This window comes from Felis catus, chromosome A3 (assembly GCF_018350175.1).
Source record: "Felis catus isolate Fca126 chromosome A3, F.catus_Fca126_mat1.0, whole genome shotgun sequence".
Lineage (NCBI taxonomy): Eukaryota > Metazoa > Chordata > Mammalia > Carnivora > Felidae > Felis > Felis catus.
Window position 1 is genome coordinate 118825089 of NC_058370.1, and position 16117 is coordinate 118841205.

At 43.0% G+C, this 16117-nt stretch overlaps 1 protein-coding gene across 2 annotated transcripts in view; it reads right to left on the bottom strand.

Annotated features, from left to right (window-relative positions):
* Window positions 1–16117, bottom strand: part of MAPRE3 (microtubule associated protein RP/EB family member 3) — a 54309-nt gene that overhangs the window by 23871 nt on the left and 14321 nt on the right. Inside the window, exon 1 of one of the 2 annotated variants that reach the window (XM_006930422.5) lies at window positions 9642–9782. The exons of the other annotated variant lie outside the window; for it this stretch is intronic. The gene's annotated coding sequence lies outside the window, so the exon portion shown is untranslated. Of the gene's footprint in view, window positions 1–9641; window positions 9783–16117 lie in introns of those variants that run through there. 2 annotated transcript variants of the gene reach the window in all.

The window sequence follows — 16117 nt, forward strand, 5'->3', positions numbered from 1 at the left end:
ATGCTGCATTGAAAGTGCATGTCGTGGGAACCAATCTTATCCCTCCTGCTTTGGCCAAGTTGTCAAATCATTGCTTTTTCTCACCCAGCTCGTCCCAACCATTCTCACTGACTTCATCCTTGTCCAGATTGTTGTCATTCTGTGACCAACAGTATTCCTCCTCTAGTCTCCTTTCAACTTTGTGGCCCCTCGCTGCAAGACAAACTTCCCCAAAACACTGCTTTCATCAAACCCCTGCAAAGCTCCGGTGGCCCTTTATGTCTATCTATAGGATAAAGACCAAAGGTCTTGGCCTGGTGTGCACAATTTCACTCCATACCACCCAACCCCTCCCCCCGCATTCTTTTCTTTGACTTCTCCACCCTTTAAACCCTCAGCTTCAGACTGTTGTTCTCCTTCTTCCGGTCCTGATATTGACTCCCACCCTGCCCTCACTTGTTCCTGAATGCCCTACTCCTTTTAAGGTGATGCTTCTACCCCCCACCATTCCCAGGAGCACTGGCTGACAGAGTCAGGATCCCAAACTGCTGTGACAGGCTATGGCAAGAGGCTAAACCACTCAAAAGAGAATTCAGATGAGGTTCTGAATTTGGATCTGAAACACCAAATGGAAGGAAGAGATTAGGCCGATGACATAAGGGTTTGCAACAGAGTGTGCAAAAATACAGAAGCCTCTTAAACGGATACGGGCTTGACGGGAGTTGTCTTTGTGATGGAACTGACAGAAGCTGGGGAAGGGACCACACTGACTGAGCCCTTGGCATGCGCCTGACCCCCTGTGCATTTTATTTATCTCATCTGCTCCTTACAACGTGGGGAGGTACTAATGGGCTGAAGGCATCATCAGCTCCATTTTACAGGCTTCATGTCTACTTCTTTGCAGACCACCGTTGAAGTAACCGCTGATTCAATGTCTTCCCAGCGTCTTCTCATTGCGCCTCACTGAACTCCCTGTGACTGGCACCTGCCTGCCTTTCCAGCTTCACCTCCTATCACCTCTCACCCTTCTCACTACTCCATGTTCCAGCTGTAAGACACCGTACCAACTGAGACAAACTTGGGAGCCTTTTGTTCATGCTTTTCTTCCTTGCCATTGATCTTCACCTGGTAAATGCCCACCTAATCTCAAGATTCATGTCAAGTGTCAACTCACCTGGAAGGTTGGCCCTGATTCCTACTTCTTTCTACTGGGCTGGGTTAGGCTGGCCTTCTAGGTATTTCGGTAATACTGTGTGGGCATACGTCTAATGCAGGCAGTACTTACCATAATTATTTCTTCCACTTCACTATGAGCTTCTTGAGGGCTGGCATTAAGTCCTTGCATCCCTAATGTCTAGTATGGTGCCCAGCACATGGTATGTTCTCAGCAGAGAACTGGGGCTCAGAGAGTTTAAGTAACTTGCCCAAAGTAACAGCTGGTTAGAACTGGTTTGAAGCCAGATAAGTGATTATAAGATCTTTCTAGGATAATGTTCCCCCTTCTCCCCTTGAATACTGAATTCATGGAATACCAGTTCATGGGCAGCCTATTTTTCGAATAACAAAGTGACTGTGATGGTGAATGTAGCAAATATACTCATATTAGGTTTTGTGAGGATCTGCTGGAGAAACTGAGGGTTTAGCTTAGAGATGGAAGAAAAACTTGGAGTGACCAGAGAACTGTCTTTAATTACTTGAAGGGCTATGAGGGGAAGAGTAAAGATTAGATTTCTTCTCTGTGGTCACAAGGGGTAAAACTGATCAAGGTTTAAAGGTATAGAAAGACAGATTTTGACCCACTGAAGAAAAACTTTCCCAGCAGGGCTAGTTAAATGCAACAAGCCTATCCCAGGAAGGGGTGAGGTCCTATCACGGCCGGTTTTTAAGCTGGATGACACCATGTGGGATGTTCTAGTAGGGTCAAGAACCAGGTGGAAGGCTGAGCTGAACTAGGTGAGCTTTTATTTTCAGGTGACCTCTTAAGGTCCCTTCAACAGATGCAGATTCTATTACTCTGTCCTGTCTGCCCTCTCTAGCTATTGGCAATCTCTTACTCCTCCATATTTAATAAATTTTATAAGTTTACATAGTTCATTTGGTGTTTAAGTACATATATAGCTTGCCACAAAATATTTAAGTTACCAATCCTTTATGTTTTCATTTAATTTTTTCCCAACATATTCCTAAACAGATACACCCCTTGAAGTCATGGATCATATAACATGTATTAAATATCTTTGGTCTCACATATCTACACTTGTTCAAAATAGAAGAAAAATATTTTAAATGTTCACTTTGTGACTTGACTTTAATTTGTCTGTTAACAGGATTGTCTTTTATCTCCTAAAAATTCCCTAGGAAAGAATTAATTCTTCATTAGCTACTTTTCCTCCAGGTATTTTGCTATTCCTTTTAACAGCTTAAAAAGGAAACATTGGAAGAGGCAGTCTCTGCTAGTTAAGGAAATGCTTGTCATTTATTTATTTATTTATTTATTTATTTATTTATTATTTGTTTATTTAACATTTATTCATTTTTGAGAGACAGAGAGACAGAGTGCAAGCTGGGGTGGGGCAGAGAGAGAGGGAGACACAGAAGCAGGCTCCAGGATCTGAGCTGTCAGCACAGAGCCCAACGTGGGGCTTGAACTCACAAACTGTGAGATCATGACCTGAGCCAAAGTCGGACGCTTAACAAGCTGAGCTACCCAAGCACCCCAAGGAAGTACCTGTCTGTTTCCTATGGCTGCCCAAGGACCCTAGAGGCAGGAGCTCCTCCGTTTGGACCCACCAGGTTCCAAGAGGACCAAATACACTGACAAGGATAACAGAAGGAATAGAGGTAAGAAGCAGGCATGATTGCGCCAAGCAGTCTCAAGAGACAACACTCCCATTTGCTGTCTTTTCATTGTCTTCAGTGGAAGAAGAATTGCGGTCTAAGCCCACGTATCAGTTTTCCCTAAACAGAGAAGGCTGAGCAGTGTTATCGGGGAGAGCTTTTCTAAACACACACACACACACACACACACACACACACAGCCCTCTAAAAAAAGGCTCAGGTATGTGGAAAAGCTCCCCAAGTGGTTCTGATTGCTCTCCCACATTTGAGAAACAGTTTTTCCTCCTAACACTATCATTAAGGAAGAGCTTTCCTGGGGTGCCTGCGTGGCTCAGTTGGTTGAGCATCTGATTTCAGCTTGGGTCATGATCTCACAGTTTGTAAGTTTGAGCCCCGCGTGGGACTCTGTGCTGACAGCTCAGAGCCTGCTTCGGGTTCTGTGTTTCCCTCTCTCTGCTCCTCCCCTGCTCACACTTTTTCTGTCTCCCTCTCTCACAAAAATAAATAAACATTTAAAAATTTTTTTTGAAAAAAGGAACAGCTTTCCCTTCCTATCCCACTATTATTATTATTTTTTACTTATCTCTTTAAATCAGTATAAACTCATAGATTATTTTACGGGTTATAATATGTTACTATCATTTGTTTTTATGCTCAAATTGTCCTGGTATTGGCCATTGGAGCCCCTTCCCATGTCCTTTTGACACATTCCCTTCATTCTTGGAAAAGTTCCTTACTTTCTGGTGGAACAAGATGTTCCAGGCTCAACTTGTACTTTCCTTGCCTCCATCTCAAAAGAAGCCATTTCTCAAAGGATTCCTGTTCTTTTAGGGGAGCGTGAAAACCACTTTTGAAGACTTAACCATCATATTAATATTTATGATAAAAGAGGACCAAAGCAAAGTCAAGAAAGGACAAGAAAGATCCCTTCTCTGATTGTGACTAATAAGCAGAGGTCAGCAATGATGAGTTAGAGCCCCCTCTTTCTTTGTAAGTAAAGTTTTACTGGGATATGGCCGTAATCATTCACCTATTATTATCTAAGGCTGCTTTCATATTACAATGTCAGAGTTGAGTAATTTTGACGGAGACTGTATGGCTTGCAAAATGTAAAATACTTACTATTTGGCCCTTGCAGAAAATGGCTGCTGATCCTTGCTAACAAGTATTTACATGCTGTAGACAGGATCCCTTTCAAGAGGAATAGTGTGACTTGGAGATACTGTAAAAAGATTAATATCTCTCCCTATGTTTCCCTAGATGTCACCAGGCAGTACTTTTATCAATGCAGAATAAAATATAAAATTGTAAAAACTGTCATACAGCATGCTGTAGAATCTGGTTGTAAAGGCAATTATAAACATCAGGGTTGGTTATTATGGAATCTAGAAAAAATGATAGCTGGAAAGTAAAACTATGTTAGTACGATTTTAACACTGTCCAATGAAGTGGCACTCTGTTTAGTTGATATCGGTATTCTGGTCACTAGGACAGAGCAAAGCAAGCTCTGATTACCTTTCTGATTGTCAAGTCGTCATGACATAGGAAAGAAGTATATCCTTCTCTATATTCAATTTGCTTTCTGGTACCAATGTGCCTAAACAAATAATAAGTCAGGTTTTTTTCAGGTCTCAGTGACTTTAAGGAGAACTGAACATTAAGGTATCAGATCTAAAGACCTGAGAGGGGTGCTTGGCTGGCTCAGTTGGTAGAGTGTGAGAATTTTGATCTCAGGGTTTTAAGTTTGAGCCTCATGTTGGGTGTAGAGATTACTTAAAAGTAAAATCTTAAACAAAACTAAAGACCTGAGATGCTAGGTCCTGAACTGTGTAAATTCTCTTAGAACATGGCACACAATAAAACAGTCAAACTGACAGATTATTATGTATTTTTCAAAGTATGCAGATGCAAAAGTATGCTGAAATGTTGGACAGCTCCCATTCACAAAGTTTAGGGCTCCAGCCAAATCCTGGGGGTATCCTGGGAGCATTCCTAAAGTCAATATTCCCAATAAGTCTGTGTCTTGTGGGAGAAGCCCACCCTCTACCCAGGAGAGCATGGTTCTCAATTTGTCCACAGTCCTGGCTTTCCTCCCAGACATTAACGTTTGGACCTGACCAGTGGCCAGGACCAAGCTGGGCCTAGAGTAGTAGGATAAAGTGCCAGAACTGCCCTATCTCCTGAATCCAGCAAACAGAGTTGGTAAGGCTGAGAAGGGAGCAGAGGGCTCAGCAGCTGGTCCCTAACTTGGCCATTTCACTAGACAGGAAGTCATACCCACATGCACCAAGTAGTTATAGCAGAATGTATGAACATGAACTTAGGGGCAGAGGCAGTGTCTCATATTTGTATTTTTAATTCCAAAGCATGGTCCAAAGTAGGCGCTTGATGTTTGTTGAATAACCTGTCTTCTCTTCCCCTTAAATAACCCATCTCCAACTCATAGAATAGGTCAGTATGTAAAAAACAAAATATCTGGGGGTGCCTGGGTGGCTAAGCATCTGAATTTGGCAGGTCATGATCTGTTAGTCTGTGGGTTTCAGCACCATATCGGGTTCTGAACTGACAGCTCAGAGCCTGGAGCCTGCTGTGGATTCTGTGTCTCCCTCTCTTTCTGCCCCTCGCCCACTCACAGGCTGTCTCTCTCTTTCTCAAAAATAAATAAACATTACACTTTTTTTAAATTTAAAAAATTTAAAAAATTATCTGACAACATTACTCGGTGAGAATGAGCGTCCTGCTTCCCTTATGACTTTAAAATCACATTTTTGGTTAAAAAGGAAATTTATATAGCTTTTAGATGTAAACATAATAAATACAAACATACCTCCGTTATTCTTCTCCCTTAATTATAGGAGGAATAGGTTTATGATTTCCCCAAATCATGAGATTCAGTATTTATACATATCCAGTTTCTCATTGGAAGTTGGCACAAAGGAAGAGTGTGTGTGGGGTGGTGGTAGCGAAGGACAGGGAACCAATTCTCACATGTGTGGCCTAAGAAGGCCAAGGTTAAGGTCGAACATGATTTATGAGAGTGAGTGGTTTCAATGGGGGAAGGAGGGGAGGAATGCCACTAATTTTAGAGGATTGGAGAAAATACAGAGAGCTGTTACCTGTTTACATTTGGCCTAATTTAGATCCAGATATGTAAGACAGGGAGTAGATGCCTAGAGGTTGCCAGGGCCTCTCAGAGAGATTGTTTAGGTAATCCTGATTGCAGGATTCTGGAGGGATTAGGGATAGAAAGGAGATACTATGGACAATGTGTAAAAATTAACCCATTTATTTTACTTATGTAGGGTTCTACAAAGTGAATGAGGAGTTTTATTCTGTTTTCAAAAACAGTAGGAGTTACTTTCAAGCAAGCAGACATGGATCATAACTATGGAGCAGTGACTTTTAATAAAGCGAATGGCAGTGACCCACAGACCTTTTGTAGCCAATTACAATCTCCAAAGTCTTCTTCTCCCTACCACCACTGTCAAGCTCTTTATATTTATAGTGATCAACGCTGTAGGCAGTATTGGTTCAGCCACCACTATCACTTTCTTTTTGCTACTGTCCTTCTTCTAGGACTAGACATGCCAACTGATGGATAGGCTGAGCCTCAGCGGCAGACCTGATTGTCCCTGGGGTTGATTAAGCCTCCCCAGACTCTGTTTTAGATCTCTTAAATTTGGTAACTATGCACTGTGCACCCACTGAGTGTCAAGGACAGCACTGGGCGCTGGTGATAGGCAGATGAACAGGATGAGTCCCCTGCTATCAAGGAGCTCATAGATGAACTGTGGAGACAGACATACCAATGACAACATCATATATGAGAGCTATAACATCAATCAATTCCTCCCTGGTAATTATTGGAGCAATTCCTCTCTGGTAACTACTTTAATTGTTATTAAATTTGAAAAATTACAAAAGCAGTATTCAAATAACACAGATGGGTATAAAATTAAAAAGTAAAGTTTACTGATATCAGGTACATATATTCTTCAGACCTTTTAATGTATGTATTCAAAACATATACACATATCTATTCCATTGTTTAAAGAAAAACAATAAAACCTTGTGACTTTTTTCCTCTAAAAATATCGTGGTTACTTTTCTATGCAGTATATAGAGATTCACCACATTCTCCTTGATGATTACATATTCTTTTGTATTCAGGAATAGTTAATTTCTCTGAAAAGGTTAGGGAAAGTTTTGAGCAAAAGGTGATTTGTGATCTGGGCCTTGAAGGAGGAGCTGGAGTTCATTTAGTAAAAAGCAAAGCCAAGAGATAATGCTTGCGATGTATGAAAGGTGGTTCAGGGAGTGTGGACAGCCTGAGCATGTAAGAGAGGTGTGAAAGTACACAATCTCTTTGGGGACCACCGGTGGTCTGGTGAGGACATGCTGTTCCTCAGACTTTGGTGTGCATCAGAATCACCCTGGGAATTTTATAAAATTGCAGCTGTCCCATCCCCTACCTTGAGATTCTGATTCGATAGGCTGATGTCCCCCAAAGTCTTTGCTCTTCACCACTACACTAGACTGCCTTCCTTCTATGAGGGTGTATTCCCCTCATCCTTCATAAGGCAAGGAAGGTAACTGGAGGCCAGAAAGTCCCCATGATAATGGAGTAGAAAGTCCTGACACCTGGGGTGCCTGGGGGGCTCAGTAGGTTAAGTGTCTGACTCTTGGTTTCAGCTCAGGTCATGATCTCATGGTTCATGAGTTTGAGCCCCTCATTGGGCTCTGTGCTGACAATGTGGAACCTGCTTGAGATTCTCTATCCCCTCTTTCTCTCTTCCCCTCCCCCACTCACTCCATCTCTCTCAAAAAAATAAATAAGTAAAAACATTTTAAAAAGGAAAAAAAGGGGGGGGTGCATGGTAGCTCAATGGGTTGGGCGTCCAACTTTGGCTTAGGTCATGATCTTGTGGTTTGTGAGTTCAAGCCCCATGTCGGGCTCTGTGCTGACAGCTCAGAGCCTGGAGCCTGCTTCAGATTCTGTGTCTCCCCCTCTCTGCCCCTCCCCTGTTCATGCTCTGTCTCTCTGTGTATCAATAATAAACGTTAAAAATTTTTTTTAATAAAAAAATAAAAATAAAAAATAAAATATAAAAAGGAAAAAAAAAAAAAAAAGGAAAGCCCTGACACCCTTATGTTGTTCTCTCACTTAGTCATCTCATTCTTAGCCTTCTAGCATCCTCTCCCCACCAACTCTTCACTTTGTAATTTTATATTGTCTTTCATTTGAGAAGTTCAAAGTATTCCCAATGCTAACCTCATGATTAAGCAATGGAAACTGGTAATAACCTCATTTTATAGAAGGATAAACAGAAGCACTGGGGGACTCCTATCATGTTGAGTCAAAATTGAAGCTGAGAACAGAATTCAAGCCTGTCTCTCATTCCATTCATGATACTATTGTCCTTTCCCTTGAATTATGCGAACCCTGTATCACTTTTCTCATTAACTGAGGCAAAGTATGGAAAGCATCCTGCATAGGGCCCAGCTCACAGCAGAGAAAAGTCATTTCTTTCCTTGACCACAACAAAACAAAGGCTGCTCATGGGCTCTGGAGCTTAGTGGATGTTTCTTGATGGTCTGCAAAACAGTCATCAGAAATTCCACATAGCCTTTCTAGACTGGGTGACTCAGTCAGTTAAGCGTCTGACTCTTGATTTCAGCTCAGATCATGATCTCATGCTTCATGAGATCAAGCCCTGCATCAGGCTCTGCACTGACAGTGTGGAGCTTGCTTGGAAATCTCTCTCCTCTCTCTCTGCCCCTCCTCTGAGTGCGCTCTCTCTCTCAAAATAAACAAACTTAAAAAAAAAAAAAAAAGAAACTCCATGTAGACTTTTCTTCTAAGGGTGTCAAGAAAAGCTTTAGAATGCCATCAAATAATGAAAAAGACAAAGAGAGTTGCATCTCAAGGCTTCACTTCTGTGTCAATTTGGGAGATAAGGATGCTGTAATTATAGAGCTGTTTATAAAAACAGTTAAGGAGGTGAAGCTGTCTGCCTGGCTCACAGGAAGAATGAATAATAAACCTGGGATTTCACAGTACATAAGGTGCCGAGCTAGGCCACAACTCTCCTCTAGATCCAAGGGGATACAAAAAGAAGAGCAGGGTTATTCTTCTGCTAAGGCGTGGCCAGGGTCACATTTGGCTTTGAATGAAGCCCTGCAAACCAACGTCCCCCCCCCCCCAATACCTCAAGAAGGAAAACTCTCCAGAGCAGAGGTTCTCCAATTTTACTGTGCACAAGAATCATCTGACTGGTGCTCCATTATTAATGCAGAATCCTGAGCCTGTGCCCTGAGAGAGACAAATACGGTCTGGGTCTCAGAAGTCTGCATTTTTCACAGGCTTTCCTCACGAGTCTGTGGCAGGACAACACTAGAGACCACCCTGCTCTAGAGAATATGTGCAAGATTTTCCCATTTGCCAGCTCTGAGGCAGAACTGCTGCTGTCACTAAGAACCAGTCAGTGGCCTGACCAGCATTAAGCTGAGTCATGGGAAAGCATGAATCTTATACTGCAGGCTCCCCTCATTTCCAAAAAGCTTCAGTCTCCTTTCTGGTTGGATTCTAGAATGTTGTGATGGGGTAAAGCAACTTCAGAAACAAATACAAAGAAATACGCTGAGTTCCTATATGGATGCTGAAAAAAATTTCAATGGAGGGTCACAGCTATTAATGATCACTTTAGCTAATTGGTTTCTTTTGCCAACATTTAAAAAGAAGCCAAATGTACACAGGGTTCTTTCTTGAAGATCACGTATGCAAATGAAAAAAAAAAAGAGCTAGAGACTAGGGCAGATATTACCTCACACCACTCCAGAATGCTGAAACACTGGAAGTCCTTGTATTAAAGAACTGTCCAGAAGAAGTCTCCCTTTCCATCAAGTCAGGATGCTGGTCCCAAGAAAGACACTGGCGCCCATCGCTGTGGCTGCTCAGCCCAGTTGGCCAAGAGACACACTATGTAACAATGGCCTCAGTCGTTAGAACCCAGCCCCCAGGTGGCCCCCCTGCCAGGATTGACTACAGAGAGATGCCCCAGGATGATGGGCTCTTTTCGTCCCGTACCTTGTACCTTATGCTCTAAACTAGAGCAAGTATCCAGCAGGCTGCTGCTTTTTAAAGTGCAATTCATTAATTGGAGTCTCAGACCTCTGTGTTATAAAAAGAGGAGCTAAAGCAGAATTAAGTCGTTAATTATTTGGCAAGGTTCCGAGGCATTTGCCATAACTCCTCGTCGTGTCTTGCAAGCATGCAGGACGCTTCTGATGCTTTGTCCTAGAAATGAGTTTGAGTGGTTAGGAACACAAACATTGCTGTCTTAAGACTCTTCTCTGGTTGTCAAATTTCTTTGAAAAATTCTCCAACTTTATATTCAGCCATGAAAAACTTTCAAAATAGTCACAAGTGTTTCCTAGTAGATCATTGTAATGCTGTGAATTAATTATCTTCCCCACTCCCAACCCTACTTCTTTGAAGTTGGCATGCCTTTCATCCGTAAATATGAAAATAAACGTTAATAATTAATGTCTTCTCATCCTTTTCCAAGTAGGAAGTTTTATTTACTTCTGAGGACGAAAGTATTATTTCTCAGAGCTAGAGAGACAGGCAGAAGCAGAATGAAACTGCTTCTGATGGTCTAGATGAGGATTCAAACTGCCTCAAGTCGCTCCACCTGCCTTCAAGAGTAACTATTACTGGACCGGTCTCTCCTCAATTCTTGCTTCTAGATGGAAACCTGTTCCAAATGGTGGCTCTTCAGCTCCTTACTCTCCCTTCTGACCAACACTCTGCACGAAACACTTCCGTCTTCTACGATAGACCCATACATTTCTCATACATTTCTCACATTCTCTGTAGGTCTCCCATTATAATGACCTCTAATCCCAGTACCATGTACACTTCTTGTGACTCATCCTTTGGCTCATCTTCAGGATGCTGTGTCTCCACAGGCACCAGCTTTATGACTGATAGCTGCATGAAATGCCCTACAGACCCATTTAGCTTAGTCTGCCCGATAAGCACCAAAGGTGAGTGCTGTGGAAGACTCCCCCCCGCCGACATACACACTGTCACCTTGAAAGCTTAAAGGGAGAACTTCACTTTGCCTAGCTCACATCCATACCCCCATCTTTTTACCACAGCTGACCTCAGCCCTTCTACAATTTCTGCCTAAAAGAACCTGTGGGGGCAATGCATTCCATGTTTCCTGCCTCTGTTCAAGAAAGTTTTCCTTTGATATTTTCTTTCTTACGTGAATAAGTTCATCTAATTTGAACACATAGGGATGTGGTGAACAGACCCACCGTTCCTATTCACACCCTTTAGGATTATATAGACGGTGGTAGGCCCTCAAATGTGTCCATGTCCTAATTCCTGGAACCTGGGAAGAGGTTACCTTAAATGGCAAAAGGGCTTTGCAGATGTAATTAAGTTCAGGATTTTATGATGGGAAGATCATTTTGGAATATAGGTGAGCCTAATGTAATCACAAGGGTCTTTATAAGAGGCCAGTGGGTGGGGTCGAGAGAAGATGGGATGATGGCAGCTGAGGCTGGAGGGATGCAGGGCCCCAAGCCAAGGAGGGCAGGCGGGCAGTTCTAGAAGCTGGAAAAGCCAAGGAAATGAATTGTCTCATAGAGCCTCCAGAAGGAACAGAGCCTTGTCAGCACCATGATCTTTTTTTCTTTCAGTTTTTTTTAATATAACATTTATTGTCAAATTGGATTCCATACAACACCAGTGCTCATCCCAAAAGTCAGCACCATGATCTTGACCCTCTATAGTAATTTCCTCTGGCTGCTGTAACAAATTACCACACTGTGGTAATTCTCTCACTGTTCTGGAGGCCAGAAGTACAAAATCAAGGTGTCAGCAAGGTTGTTCTCCCTCCAAAGGCTCTTGGGGAAATCTGTTTTTGTCTCTTCTAGTTTTTGGTGGCTCCAGGCATTCCTTGGCTTGTGACCACATCACTCTATCTCTGCCTCTGGTCACCCTGTCTCCTCTTCTCTCTCAAAACTTCTGCCTTCCTCTTACAAGGATACATGTGATTGCATTTAGGGCCCACCCAGGAAATCCAGGATAAACTCCTCCTCTCAAGATCCGAAACCACACCCTTCCTCATAGGAAGTAATATTCATTCTTTCAGGGCATCTCAGTGGCTCAGTCAGTTAAGCATCCAACTCTTGATTTTGGCTCAGATCATGATCTCATGGTTCATGGGATTGAGCCCCACATGGGGCTCTGTGCTGACAGCATGGAGCCTGCTTGGGATTCCCTCTCTCCCTCTCTCTCTACCCTTCCCTCAATAAATAAACATTTTTTAAGAAGGTAAAATTAATTCTTTCATCATATAAGGTAACATTCATAGGTTCTAGGGAGGACTTTTGGGGAGCTAGCATTCCGCCCACTATTTTGGACTTCTGACTTCCAGAACTGTAAAACAGATTTAAGTTGTTCTAAGCCACAAAGCTCATGGAAATTTGTTGCAGCAGCTAGAGGAACCTACTCCACAGACCGATCTAGTCTGTCCTCAGCTGTACTCTAAGCTGCAGAGCCCCTCTTTGTTCTCACTTGTGGAGGTTTCTCCAGGTTATGGTGATTGCCTGGTGGTCTTGGCACTGGTATGGGCTAAACCTGAGCTGGTGGAGTGGGTCTCTGGAACCTACTTCTGCTGGGTTCCTTCTGTGAGAATGGCCTCACCCACTCAGACCCACACTGTCAGAACTCTGCCTGGCTGTGTTTGCACATGGTGAAATGAGATGCATGGAAGAGAATCGAGAGTGAGAACATTGTGAACCATGTCAAGACCTGGCAAGATGGCCCAGGTGGGATTCTGACTTACTCTGGGGAAAGGCCAAGATCCTTCCCCAAAGGGAGGAAAAAAGTTTCAATGGCACATGGCTTTTAACAATCTGTCTCAGGGCTGAAGCACATGTATCTAAATGGTACTAAGCAGCTGATACCCAGGCTGGGAAGGAAGAATTTAGGATGTCCCTTCTATTTCTTTACACAAATTTCAGCAAAAATAGGCAGTTCGACCAGTGATATTGGGCACTGAGACACCTGTAGGTAAGCTGAGCTATGGGGGAGTTTTATTTTGATCTAAAACAAGTCATTGTCCCTAGGTTTCAGTTTTTCCACAAGCACAGTGAAAGTGTCTTCTACGAATGAGTTCAAAACAAAGTCCCCCAACATGTTATGTCAGTGTCTTGGAAACAGTGCTACTGGGGACAGAACCAAATACAATGCTATCTGGAGCAATGGGAAGTGCTTTCTACATGTGTCCTACACCGGGATTTAAAAGTGACTGCTGGAATAAACTGTAAATGGATAGGATTCTAATGTAGTTAAAAACTGGAAGAAAAGGCAGTGATATGGTCACTGTAGTCAATGGCAATGACAGCAACAGGTTTTCTGTAGGGAGGGCTTAGGGCTGGTGGTCTGGAGGGAAGAGGGAGCTAGAAGTGGGTCTTAAAGCTGCCTTGCAGGACTAGCACCACTTCGCATTGGGATCGTAGGTTTCCTTGGGGTGGCTCTGGGAGAGGGGCAGCGCCTAAGCCACCCCATGGTTGCCACTACTATCCAAGTAGTAGAATTACAAATGGGTTTCATGTTTTCATTTACTCTTTTCTATCTTTTCCAATTTTTTTGCATATGAAAAATAATAAGCTGTCATGTTTTTAAAAAGAAATAATATGCGTGTAGGGGCACCTGGATGGCTTAGTCAGTTAAGTGTCAGACTCTTGATTTAGGCTCAGGTCATGATCTCACAGTTTGTGAGTTCTAGCCCTGCGTTGGGCTCTGTGCTGACAGCGTAAAGCCTGCTTGGGATTTCTCTCTCTCTCTCTCTCTCTCTCTCTTCTCTGTGCCTTCCATTATATATATATATATATACACACATATATATATACACATATATATATGTGTATATATATATATATATATATATGCATATATTTCTGCTTAAAGTGTTTCTGTAGTGTTTTAATTTTAAAATATTTTTAAAGGCAATTTTGACTTACACTTGCTATCCAAAAAAGGAGATTTGAGGATTGCTATACACTAAAGTTTTTAGTTAAACACACATTATTCTTAGAAGCTTCTCTGAAAATATGGGCAAGTTAACAGTGATTTCTGAGAATTTTTTTAATTCATGGGAAAGCTAATGCATGGACACAGATCAGGGGTGAGAGTGGGACAAGCGATCCCAAATTCCTAAAAGTGTCCTTCAGAGAAACAGCTGGAGACCCAGCAGTCTTGGAGGAATGCCTTTCCAAACCCCCAGTCCCCGCCATTGGGAAGGGACCGGAGGGGAGAGGCAACGGCCGCCCAGGGACAAGCTGTCATCGAGGCTTCCCAGTTGTTTCTCTCAGCTCACTTCATGCCTACAACAACCCAACTGTGGCTCAGGTACCTGGGAAAGCTTCTGAGAGAAGCTGACAGGCAGCCTCTTTGGAGAGACAGTTAGAAAGGGCTGCCAATTCCAGAAAAACCGAGCTGAAAGCAATGTATAAATTAAGATGCTTCACAGTTCTGGGAGCTCTAAAACAACTAGCTATTTCCTTGTCCCCTCCCACCCCCCCAAAGAGGTCATCTGCTCCAGGCAGCAAGCAACATAATTTCCACAAAACAGCGAGATGCTGCCAAGGCCATCTGAGTTCTAATGATAAGCTTTAAAGATAAAGATAAATACTCCTCGCAGGGCCTGTGTTATCAGTGGGTTCCCAATGTCCTCAAGAGTCACAAGTCTTCTTGAGTTACAACCTTCAGCACATCCCAGAACAGCTCTGGGCAGAGCAATGCCTGGCTGGGTCTTGCTGATGGAGCCTTCCCGGCCATAGGAGGTTCTCCGGGCTACAATCAGAGGCTTGTTACGTTGTGGAAGGCGTAGTTTATTTGCTGTCAGACTGGCTAGGTTTGGAAAGATGCCCTGGGAAGTAGATCAGTTGGTGGGCAGGGTGGAGGTGCTGCAGGGAGAAAAGGAGTTCTGAATTTACCCTTGGAACCTGGTGGGCTCCTACGTCAGGGTCTGGTAACCCACACCCGGGAGAGCCAGAAATGCACCCCTGGGAGAGACCACCTTAGACCAGTCAATTTTCTTTTTATGTAAGTACAAAATTATGTGGTGGGTCTTGCTCTCTGAATGCCTCTGTCTCCATCTTACTGGAAAGTTGACACTGCTCAAGTGAGACCTTGTTAAATAGAGTGGCGATAGTGGTATCTGCTTCCTAGTTCCCTCTGAGAGGAGCTGGGTTGAGACCTCTTGGTCTCTAGTGCCACTACCAATCTGGAGATGAACGTCAGAGGTCTGCTCTTTCCAGTTCTCTTGTCCATTCGGGATGAATGTGCGGGCTTTTTAGTTTATCACTACAGTCACTACTTACTCACTCCTAGGAATGACTCTACAGAACTAAGGGCTGATGGCAACAAAACACACCTCAGAAAGCCACTCGTTCAGCAGTTATTTGTTGAGCCTCAACTATTTCTAGGTCTGATACTGATGAGTAAGTCAGTCTTGGTCCTTGACTCATGGAGCATGTTGTCTAGTGAAGTGGACAAACAGTAATATAATAATCACAGAAATAACTATGTAATCACATTAAGTGCTATAGAGGAAAAATACATGACTAGAGTGTTTTGAAAGCAATGGCTTTCAGCCTTTTAGTAAAAAATACATCTTACATTAAGGCATTTTTTGTTTGTTTGTTTGTTTGTTTACATTTATGTATTATTGAGAGAGTGTGAGCAGGGGAGGGGCAGAGAGACAGGGAGACACAGAATCCGAAGCAGGCTCCAGGCTCCGAGCTGTCAGCACAGAGCCCGACGCGGGGGTCGAACTCACGGACCGCGAGATCGTGACCTGAGCCGAAGTCGGAAGCTCAACCAACTGATCCAGCCAGGCACCCCAATACATCTTACATTATAATCCAGAATACATATATACACATACAGACATGTATAATAAAACAAAAGCTTCATTAATTAAACAATTCTTATTCTTTTTTTTAAAGTTTATTTATTTTGAGACAGAGAGAACCAGAAGGAAGGGGCAGAGAGGGGACAGAGGATCCGAAGCAGGCTCCGTGCTGACAGCAGTGAGCCCCATGCGGGGCTTAGACTCATGAACTGTGAGATCACGACCTGAGCCGAAGTCGGACACTTATGAATCAACTGAGCTACCCAGGTGCCTCAAACAATTCTTATTCTTACTATGAACTATGCACTCTGACATTTTCTGGTCTATTCATTACAAAGTGCTGGTTATAACTCAGTGAATTG